The sequence below is a fragment of the Anastrepha obliqua genome, chromosome 4 (genome assembly GCF_027943255.1).
Source record: "Anastrepha obliqua isolate idAnaObli1 chromosome 4, idAnaObli1_1.0, whole genome shotgun sequence".
In the NCBI taxonomy this organism is placed as follows: Eukaryota; Metazoa; Arthropoda; class Insecta; order Diptera; family Tephritidae; genus Anastrepha; species Anastrepha obliqua.
This window is the reverse complement of record NC_072895.1, coordinates 121,362,644-121,374,161: the sequence shown is the minus strand read 5'-3', so window position 1 is coordinate 121,374,161 and position 11,518 is coordinate 121,362,644. Positions and strand designations below refer to the sequence as shown.

Genomic DNA, 11,518 nt, shown 5'->3' with positions numbered 1-11,518 from the left:
AAAGAAGAAAAGCTGAAGCTAACAACAACACGCATAGCACAACACAATGAGTGCAAGTACAATAATAATAAAAATAGAAACAAGCTTAATAATATTTATCTAAATGTCACCTTAACGATGCCAAGACGCTGGCCACTCACACCACACGCCACGCCCAACGCCCAGCGCATCCAATTTAATGGCGTAAATAAGCATCACATAAACACCAACGTACATCGAGGAGCGACAGTCCACACCACTGGCGAGGACATTCTAAACGGCAAGCTGCTTGCTGGCAAACAATCAACGCAAAGACGAAAAAAAAAATGCATGCGTATGACAGGCTCGACTAACTGCTGACTGGCTGGCTGAGATCATTATTTTAAATGGCCGTGCGAAAAAAGATACGCAAAAGACAAAGACCAACTGTAGCTGTGACAGTACACCTTTATCTCCTTGGCCATCTCAACCGCCGTGGCGTTGGCAGTGGCTAATGTTTGACTCGGCGCTTTGTGGCAAATATTTGCGCGCGGCTAAACAAGCGCTTAAGCACACTCACACGCACACAAATACATGCATGCTCATACATGGAGGCAGGATGTGGCATTTGCGCACCGCCATTGTTTTGCCGTCAGTTTAACTTGTATTACAGGTCCATTGACATGACCGTAGCCACCAGCTGTGATGGTGTGAGGCGCGCGCATACCGGACGTGTAGAATGTCATCATCAAGCGTCTGGACTGTAGCCGTTTGGCGCTAATTAAGTACTGAAGTGAATACCTGCGACTATTTTTTTTTCTTGACGAACAAATACGTTTTAGCTGATTTCCTGTTAATGAGGTAGTCTAAACGACATTAATGAGTAGTTTTGAATCGTTAGTTATAGACAGCCGTCTGCGTGCACTGTTCAATAGTAGTTCAATATACTTATACGGGTATAAATACGCACTGAAAATAACTTAGGAAAAGGAGTCTTTCTTAAATTTATTTCTTGATATAGTTGAACCTTCAATTCTTCGATAATGGAATTATTGCTCGCAAGCTCCACAATTTCCCTGATTTTATAAGCACCATATCACACCTTCGACGTCCACTTGAGCACTAGAACCAATGCTTTGCTATTGCATTCAATACTAAATATATTGGATCCATAAGCGGCACACATTTTTTTCACCAACTGCGCCGATTTTTACTTTGGTCGTGGTCTTACTAAAAAAATGCAACAATTTTCTGTTTTATCACCTTCATTTTAAAAAATGTATGCTGCATTCGCCAAATACGAAACTGCCAGAAAACTTTTATTAATGTCACCTTTAAAGTGCCGCTTAGCAAAACTCGAAGCAACGTATACATCCTGAGGTATGGCTCAAGCTACTCAATGGTTCTAAGCTCAAAAAACTAAATGAAGATGGTCAGAACTTTGTGTAAAGAAGTAGAGTCTTGCTTAATCGTGCATGGGCTGTGTGATGTTGCACACATCAACCCAGGGTCTCACTATCGTCTCTAGAACCTCGATATATACAACTAAATTCACTCAAAATTCTTGAGTAAAGAAGTGCGGTGGCTTGAACATGCTCCCATTTTCTTAAACCATAACAGTGGCTGGAAACTTCGTGTGTATGACAAAAGGAAACTCTATAGCCATTTCTGCGGTTGGACTTGATAAAAAAATGTTTCGTCAGAAAAAAACCATAACTCTGCGGCGCTTCAGGGTGTTTAATTTTGTCTATAAAGCAATTTGTCGGATAATTTGCTGTTCGCGTGATTGCTTTGACAAAAACTGCCTTCTGCGTAGGACTTATAGAGGAGATCTTCATGGACAACTCGACGAATAAGACCCCCAGAATATTACACTCCCTCGCAACTGATTCTGCAAGTGAAAGCTTTAAATGGTGAATGAAGCATAAGCGCCGATATATTTGTTTAAAAAATCGAGTTTAGCTGGATATGCTGTTGTGTACATCGAAGAATGCTTCCTCTATTTAGGAAACGATGGGAAGTGGAAGACAGTTGTAATTTTTACTATTGGCTTTGTACATCAATCATATTTCACACTTGTAAACTAGGGAACTTCACTATACAAAACAGACAAGTAGTGGAAAAAAATTATGAGAAATCAACCGAATTTTCAGCAATTTCCGGCTTCCAGAAATTAATAATAAAAACCATGCAATTTGGAATGAAAAATTTGTACAATTTTTCTAATCTTTGATATTTTTTTCTAATTTTTGTACATTTGAACATGGATTTGTATGAGTTTTGGGTAGCCCGTAAACAATAGTTATTCATAAAAAAAATAGAATACTCAAAACTACTCAAGGCGGCACAAAATTAATCATTCAATGGTTGGTTGGTTTTGAATAATTTTTTTGCTAAATAAAAACAAAATTATTTTTAGTGCTGAAAGTTGTTATATTGGTCATTACGCGTCCAATTACTAGTCTGTGTGTTTAATATTGAGCCCGTATACCCATATACATGTGAAGAACAGACTCAACAGTGAATTAAAAATTTAAAAAAATTTAAAAATGTAAATTAGTAGTGATTTATTTTCGAAATGTGTTTCTAACCTGGAGAAGCGCATATGAAACTCCATTGCATACACATAATTATGCTCAAAAATTACAGTCTACAGCAAGCATAATAAATTCATTTTTTCCTGTTTGATAGAGAAGTATGAGTATTTGTATTTTTAATTGTTAAGTGTCTTATTTGCGCACATTTTTTTTTGTTTTCACTGTTTCAAGTGTGCACGCAATGTTTTTACTTCATTTTTCCATTCTCTTGGGTACACCTATTCACCAGATACCACTATGCAGTTCTGTCATGCTTCGCGGAAAATAGGGGAAAAAAAGCACAACAGTTGTTAAAGAACATTCACGCTGAGAGTTTCCCACGAGACTTAGCGTCTCATGTGGTTAAGATGGTTTAACTATTTATTAATGTGTGGGCATACATATGTGCATACATATATGTAACTGGTTGAGGTAATAGAAAATATGTACGTATATTTGAATTTAGAAATATCGGTGAATATGCGTAGATAAATATCTTTGTGCTTTAATCTAAGCATGGACGCATGTAAAGGGCTTTCCAATACCAGGTGTTATTTTGAATATTATTATATTATATTTTGAAAAAATTCGAGCTGTTGGGACAGTTAGTTATGTGAAGAATAAAACCCCGGAACGTCGCTCAATAACATCCGAAGATATTGCTGTTGTAGCCGAAAGTGTTGAAGACAACCCATTTTTGTCCATTCCTAGACGTTCTTTGGAATTAGGCATTCCATAACTTCATTACACAGTATTTAGCATTAAGATTTGAGTATTCAGACTAATAAAGTTCAGTTAATACAAGAACTCAAGCCGGCCGATCATCAACAACGTCGTGTCTTGGCTGATTAGGTCGTTGAAATGCATGAACATGATCTGGAATTCCATCGAAAAATCATCTTGAGTGATGAGGCCCATTTCCACCTCGGTGGCTTCGTCAAAAAGCAAAATTGTCGGATCTGGGGCTCAGAAAATCCAAGAGTTATTGTTGAAAAGCCTCTTTATCTTCAACGTGTGACTGTTTGGTGCGGTTTATAGTGCGGCGGAGTCATTGGGCCTTACTTTTTCGAAAATGAAGCTGGAACAACAGTTGCGGTGAATGGATTGCGCTATCGAGAAATGTTTAATGATTTTTTATGGCCGAAATTGGAATTTGAAAAGGTCGAGCCAAGGAGCACCAGGAGATTTAGTGACTCGTAAAACACTAAGGCTAAAAATCCCATTGTATTTAAAGCTCTGGAAAGAGGGTAGATAGTCAAGGAGGGAAGGAGAAAAGTATCAGACAAAGAGATAGGAAAGAATAGAGACAGAGATAGAGATAGTTAGTTCTGTGAGAATTTTCCAGATTCTTTGGCAAATCTGTAAATATCCTCCAGTTTTAGAGAACGCAATTGCATGGTATTGATCTGCACAACGTTTCTTTTGAACAAGACGGCGCTACGTGCCACACAAGCAATGAAACGATTGATCTTTTATCAAAATTACACCTCTTATTGGAGAACCCTTTTTATAGGGTTGGCCATGTAAAATTTGCTTTTTGAATCGGCTATAAAGAAACAACTAATAAATATTTTTTCAAACTTTTTTTCATTTTGAAGATTGAACATTGTCATTTATGAATAAAAAATAGTATCGTTCAAATGACTGCCATGACTGGCTTTACAGTAGGCCATTCGATCAACCCAAGTTTTAAGCACATTTTCGATTGTTTGGGCTCCAATTTCATGAACGGTAACTTCGATTTCGTGTTTTAAAGCATCAATCGTCTCTGGATGGTTCGCATAGCATTTGTCCTTAACGGCTCTCCACAAAAAATAGTCCAACGGGCTTAAATCACAGCTCCGACGCGGACAATTGATATCGGAATTCAAAAACGGTAGCCAAAAGTTCGAGTGTAACTTTGGCAGTGTGACAAGTTGCACCGTTCTGTTGAAACCAAATGTCGTCCATGTCATCCTCTTCAATTTTTGGAAACAAAAACTCATTGAGCATGTCACGGTAACGCTCGTCATTTATTGTAGCCGCGGAAGAAGAAGAAGACTCACCACTTAGGAAATAGGTTTTTAATATTTCCCAATTTTGTTCAAGCGCATAGCGTCCCATTTCGTAAATGTCAAACATTTAAGTATATTATGCACACATTTGATATGTCATTTGTCTTACCATTCTCAAAAAAATAGGTGGTTCAAAAAGCAAACGCTATATGGCCCACCCTGTATGAAAATAATTATTCAACAAAAAAAATTGTGAATTCCGGCGTGTAAAATATTTTATATAACAAAATAAAAAGCCTGATTCAAGAAACCACTTGTCATTTTAAATTACATTTAATTATTTTTGCAGAAGTTGCATAGTTCAAACCAGCGCAATGCACATTTACACGTGCACAGTTTATCAATACATGCATTAGTATGTGTGAAAGACAAATAAATACAACTTTGCTTCTACAAACTTAAATCTACAGCATACATTTCTGCGAAATGTAGGAAAGAAAATTTCAATTACCCATTTTCTAAAACCAGCAAATTCACCTCCACGCTATAAATACGAATTACTCACATACATAGATATTCACATTAAGCAACACACACATTCAAGCATTTAAATGCTCAGATATATTTCGTATTTGCTATTTGCTATTTGCTTTTTGTTATTTTCTAGTGCTTAAACGCTACGTAACGTAATTGATTACTTGCTGTTTTTGCACACCCACACACTGCCCACCTCCACACGTCCTCCACTTATTTGCGTATTGTCTCAATTTTCTATATTTATGCGAATATGTTGCTTATTTACAGCATTCAACATGCAAATGTTATAGCACTGAAGTATTTCAAGGATCTACACTCAACAGTCACACACACACACACATGCGAGACATTCGCCAACTGAAGCTTTGGCACATTGAAGAAAATCAATGAAGTGGAAATATTCCAATTTGAAATTTTCAACAATTTGCCAAGTAAAATAACAAAATGTAAAATAAAAAATACAAAAAAAATTATAATGACTAGCGAGGGATTCAAGGAAGTGAGTTCGCTATGGCATTAGAACTGCTTGCTTTGCTGAAAATCTAGCTTTCTGTGCTTTCTACTTTTCATTGCTGTGAACATCTTTGCCTCTTTGCAACAGCTACGATATTTGAAATAAAAGTGATAAGAGTCATAGAAGCATGCAAGTTGGCATTAACCGAAATTGCTTTAAGGTGTGCACCTTAGCGTATACGTAATCACAGGTTTGGCTCAACAATGGAGCAAAGGAATGTAATTAAATTGTATTGGTATGGTATTTTCCACTGACTCTTCAAAGTTCTCTACACAAAGCACTGTATTCAAAGCCCATATGGTATTGAATCCAACAACAAGACACTGCACTAGCTTCAGGTGGTTGAAGCAATTGGAAAAACGAAGAAAGCGAACGCATTTTATTACAAATACACCACTGCGTGGCATCAAAGTTTAAGAAGTAGGTGTAACTTGTATGCAAAAACCAACGAAATTATTAAATATTCTTCGGTATTTTAATGACAATACTTTTTTCGAGGCACTTTAGACATTTTAAGAAGTTTGCTACTTCCACCTTGATCAAAAAGTTCCCGGAAAAGTTCAGAAAATTCAAAATGCAAGTTAATTTCTCAAAAGTGGTATTATCGCCACCAAAGTACTTCCCATCAACTAAAACACACTTATACCTTTGGCCCAGCTGACGAAAAATTTTTGAAACTCTATTTTCGGCATAGCCATCAGAGCCGTCTTCGATTTCTCCATTACTTCCACGTGTCGTACTCTTTAACCCACATCTCGTCTCCAGAAATGTTGCAATTGATGAATGTTGGTTCAGGCGCAGCCTTGAAAATCACGTCTTTGTAACGAGCTAGAGGAATTGTCTGTTTCCGATTAACTATTTGAGAAATTCGACCGGCTATGAATTCAGAAAAAATCAAACTTTGATAAAAATTTTAATTCTGCTTTTTAATGTTTTTTTTTTTAATTCAACTCATTATACATAAATAATTATTAAGACTATACTTCCCAGGATCATTTCTGTAGTCAGTCTTCATTTACTTTCAATGCAATTATGAAAAAAGTCAAGGTGCCGAATTTTACAACGAATGGGAACTAATAATACAAAAAACGGTCATACTGAAAATTCCGTTGACCAAAAAACAGTGTATTCGCCTTCGGTTTTAAAGTTATAAATATTTTATTCCTCATACTTCAACTCAATAATATCATTTTGTACTCATCCTTTTGAAAATATATGAAATGAAAAACCTTGCAAAAATGCAAACTTTTTTATTGCTCATACTCGATTTGTTTAATTTCTCCCTTAATAGCGCGGAAAAACTGGAGGATATCAACTAATCCTATCCAATATGGGAGTTTGAATATTTCTGCCTTGTACCAGTCCCTTAAGCAATTCACACTCTTACAAACAGCATTTAACAGACGATGACCGCCATGACGTATGAGTGATCACACTCATTGCTCCCTTAACCGCAAATGTAGTCGCTGCATAAATAGCGAAATATGTACATATTGCTTATTTATTTATTTATTTTTTTTTTCTTTTTACACACACACACATATATTTAAACATCAAAAATATTACTTTTAACCAACCACGCTCAACAATAGACATGAATTTTATTTCAATACTTAAATTCAATTAGCGCGCAAGCATTTTAAATAAATGTTTGTCTACTGTGTGTCATTCTTTTGTTTTATAGCTGCAAATATACTGACGTTCACGCACACACACTCTTAGTTAATCAGCGGGACAAGCATCAAAAGCGTATTGTTGCACAACTCGCCACGCTACCTATGAGCAACACCGATTGTATCAGCTGCGCACTCAGCTATTAATTGCTGCCTTGCTTATTGGTAGTAAAAAAAATTATTTTGTATTTATATTAAATTGAGTACAGCGCATTTTTTCTTACCGTGTCTGCATTTAATTGCACTTTTCTGGCCAATAAATTCAATTCCACATGATAGTAGTGCGATGACCGCTACTCCAGCGCAAAGGAGCAGCTGTAGCAGCACCAGCGCAATAACACCTGTGCGAACGCATGATATGAATTAATTTTTAACGAAACCGTTTGGTAGACCTCCAATAGTAAACATTATTGAGCTACTGTAAGTAATATCGAGTACTGCGCGTCTACATACACATATACATATGCATGAGGGTACAAATATGCAGTAAGCGCGCAGCTTTTTCACAGTTGAACAGATCATCTGAACTGTACAAATGATTTAATTTCTTGAAAGCACTTGCTACGTATCATTGCTTCATCTCCACTCGCTGGACCACCCATTCACTTATAGCATCAATTATGATATACAAATTTATTTAAGCATATGCAGCAGTACATACATTTGTACATAAATATAATCAAAACTTATTTCAATTTTTTTTTTCATTTTCTCACAACTCTCGAAACAAGCTTCGCATTTGCACAAATAGTCCGTATGAAATGCGGAAAACCGCTCATAACAACGTTGATTGAGTCGATTGAATGTATGCATTTAAAGTTGGTATTGATTCCCGAGCAATCTTTCGTATTCATCAGCGCTTTCGAACATCCACCGCATTATCGATGGCTTACGCAAGTACATGAATGGATGAGCGACTGCAGCAGAGAATGAGTGCAAAGTTCTTATTTATATTTTCATTATTATTTTCATTATTGTCTCACCTCACTCTCTCCCGCATCTCGTATATTTGTTATATATTACAAATCTTTGTTTTTTGTTAAGTTTTGTTTATTGGCTATTTCTTGATGTTTTATTATGGCAACTGTGTTGTGTATATGTGCCTGCTAGAATTTGGCACCGTGCAGTTATATGGTACATTGTTTCTGGGTGTATTTGGCATCTTTGGCATTTGTCACTATTATAATCGGGTCTTTGATTATGAAATTGTGATAGCTTTGGGTGAGGATTACTTGATCTTGAACAGCGATTATAAACCCTTCTGTTTCAGCATGAAGCCCTACTCTCTGACTCCTCGTTTTGTCGATATTTAGGTTTTCCATAATGTGTAACTGCTCGCCATGCAACTGTTTCTGGCGGTTTCTGTTTATTATTTTTATTACTATTATTATTATAACCATTATTAAAAGTTGTATTATACTTGCTGTCATTACTCCTTGTTCCCGCGCTGGTAGCTGATATTTATTGCTAAAGAAAATTGCATTATTCGCAGCAGACAAAACGAGTATGCCATGCTATGTAGAAATATAGCGGAATGCAAGCCAGCTTAAAAAAAGAAAGTGCCAGCTACTGAGCAACAGACTGAGCGTGCAAATGCGCGAGTTTATTAAGGAAAGCAATTCGCGCGGAATGCAATTTAACATTCACTTCGATGGCTATTCAAGTGGAAATGCAATAAATACACATTTACAGCAGCAATGGGTTGCTTATTGGAAGTGGATACACCGGCCGACCAGTTGGTTGTTGATAGCAAGCAGCACGAATTTGCAGCGGCTTTTCCAATGGTTGTTGCATAAGTAATGAATTGAATTCTTGTGGTTACTTGAACGAATTAAGGTCAGGAATTTCATTGTTAGCTATTTATGTGATGAGTAAAAATGGGTTTGCAATGTATAAAAAGTATAGAAGAGGGTCAAGTTTTTTATGATTTAGTTTTGGGCTGATCATTTAGTATATTTGTTAGTTAATATTTGAGAAAAGTAAAAGTAAGTAAAGTAAAGATAAATCATATGCTGTTAGGGGCAATAGTAGCGGCCACAGGAAAAGCATAACTTGACGATATTTCGGGATTAATAAAAACTTACCAGAATTTATTAAACAGAAAAAACAGTGCCCTCTTATCACTCTGATGCAAAATGGTAAGAACAGGGCCAATCCTTGAAATAATAAACCGAAGTTTTCATAATCTACAATTTAACCTTTAGAAGTGCGTACATTTAACATAACTATTAATAAAATATCGCATTAGGGGGCGTCCATAAATTACGTTAGGTGTTTTTTTTTATTTTCTGTACCTCCCTCCCCCCCTGGTGAGATGTCGTGAGATTTTATTCAACCCCCTCCCCCATCCCCCAATCTCACGTGAGATTTTTCAAAATGTGGGTTTCTTATGTAAACGCATTGGATTGTTATTGTAAAAAGAAAAAAAAATTTGCTCCGTGCTTTTATTTACGACTATTTAAGACTAGTAATCAATATTGCTGAGAGTTATAAGTGTAATAAAAATTTAACAATAGAAGACTTAAATCGTAACTACTGCTATTAAAAAAAGAATATCTACTCTAATTCAGTCCATGAAGAATCATGCGCGGTTTCAAGAGAGACTATTGGGACCAACATGTCCATATGATTTTCAATAAAATCATTTGCTCCTTCAACTTCGTTCTGATCTAGCCACTCTAAGCTGTTGACGCTTGCGCACAGTAACTCATTAGCTCGTCTTGTGACAATCCGTGAGGGTCGCACTTTGCGGAACATACGCGCTTGCTTAGCTGGTGCAATGTGAGCTGCTCGCCTGTGCTCTGCAGCTCTTGTGAAAGATGCGAAGTAAATACCGCATGTACTGCAGCATCTTTTCTCTAAATTATCTCGTATACTTGGGCAATAGAGATCATAAGGCGTGCTGATGAAGGCATTCAGCGGTTGAATCGGTAAGCGTATTCGAAATGGAGCGAATGACTTTCCGTCATGTTCTTTAAAGTCCGAAGTTGTCAAACGTCCATCAACCTGAGTGATAGGGTATTGAGGTGGCAGAAAACGGTCGTGAAGAATCATATCATCACTCCGGCGTGTGCTGCAGCACTTAGGTCAAGCTCCATATGCAGCTTAGCAATCTGTTTCTTCATAATATCTTGTGCTGGAGTGGGGCGTACGTTAGATGGTGTAGTGTTCGACATAGCTTCATCCACATCATCGCTCATCACAAGAAGCTGATTTTGAATTATGTGAAAACAGTGAAGGAAATGACCGCGCTAATATTTTGTAGTTATGATTTTAGCATATTTTATCAAGAATTTCACTGTTTCAGTTTTTTTTATGCTATTAATTGTAACAATAAACTTTATATAAAAAAAATATTTTCTTAAAAACATATATATTTAACCTACCTTTTGAAGGAATGCTAAAGTAGACCGAACTTTTCTCTCAGTGGATTCCCTGAGAAGCCATTCAATCTCTTGTTTAATGTGATGTATTAACTCTTCTTTCTTCGGGAATTTTTGCTTCGAGGTATTTCATAATTTTATCACATCGTCGTGGCAGGACTTCTTCGCCTTATAGACGTATCTTTTGACGTATGCGTTATAAAAATCTGGATAACTCATTTTAAATTAGTAAGAGCATGAACTGAGTCGAGTAAAACATTTACAATAATAAACAAAGAAGGTTGGAACCTGTCCGTGTGTCGCTGCCACTCAGCTCGTACGCTCTTGTTCATTGAGTCGCGCGTTCGGCTGATAGTGGCGCGAAAACAAACGACGGGCTACACTGTACTGTAAATTCAGATTAAATTGAGCTATTTGGTATAAAACAAATATAGTGGTTTGACAGTAGTAATGTATATATAACGTCGAAGTATGAATGAAATTATTTTCTTTCGAACGAATTAGTGAATGACCTTAATCATACTACGATTACGCTTAAGATTAAATCTTAAGCATGTTCAATCTGGATATTGGACCAAAATAGTATAATTTTTTTGTGTCAATCAGAAAAAAAATTGCGTGATATTTGCCGAGACCCCCCTCTCTCCAACGTAAGATTAGATGAGATTTGACTCGACCCCCTCCCCCCCTTAAATATCTCACGTAATTTATGGACGCCCCCTTATGAGCAGCAAATTAATGGTATTTTTAGCTTTTATGATTCCGAAATACTTTAAAATAGAGCTGTCACTTATTTCGACTATTCAATATAACTGTAAATAAAAAATCAGCAATATTAGCAGCAATCAATAGCATTTACGACAATTTAATTCAAAAATATTTT

At 36.5% G+C, this 11,518-nt stretch overlaps 1 pseudogene; it reads left to right on the top strand.

Annotated features, from left to right (window-relative positions):
• Positions 1-6,552: 6,552 nt before the first annotated feature.
• LOC129246612 (small nucleolar RNA U3) lies at positions 6,553-6,631 on the top strand (annotated as a pseudogene).
• The last annotated feature ends 4,887 nt before the right edge of the window (positions 6,632-11,518 follow it).